This window comes from Penaeus monodon, chromosome 28, assembly GCF_015228065.2.
Source record: "Penaeus monodon isolate SGIC_2016 chromosome 28, NSTDA_Pmon_1, whole genome shotgun sequence".
Classification (NCBI taxonomy): domain Eukaryota; kingdom Metazoa; phylum Arthropoda; class Malacostraca; order Decapoda; family Penaeidae; genus Penaeus; species Penaeus monodon.
Window position 1 is genome coordinate 34,078,786 of NC_051413.1, and position 221 is coordinate 34,079,006.

The window sequence follows — 221 nt, forward strand, 5'->3', positions numbered from 1 at the left end:
CGCATGAGTGTGTGCCTGCCTGTGTGTGTGCGTACACGCACATGCATGCATCCATATTCAGGTGCATGTACTTGTGTAAAACTATACAGTCAATTATTGACAGGATATTCAAAAACCATCCCATCAATAATCAAAGAAGTACATGCACTGAAATTTTGCTGATGCTGGACCTAACTTGGTCATGAAAGTTCATGGCAATGAATATCTTATCAATTCATGGA

At 39.8% G+C, this 221-nt stretch overlaps 1 protein-coding gene across 2 annotated transcripts in view; it reads right to left on the minus strand.

The window, feature by feature from the left end:
- The window catches only part of LOC119591533 (protein RER1-like), an 11,699-nt gene that overhangs the window by 1,304 nt on the left and 10,174 nt on the right, over positions 1–221 (minus strand). The gene's annotated exons all lie outside the window — the stretch shown is intronic.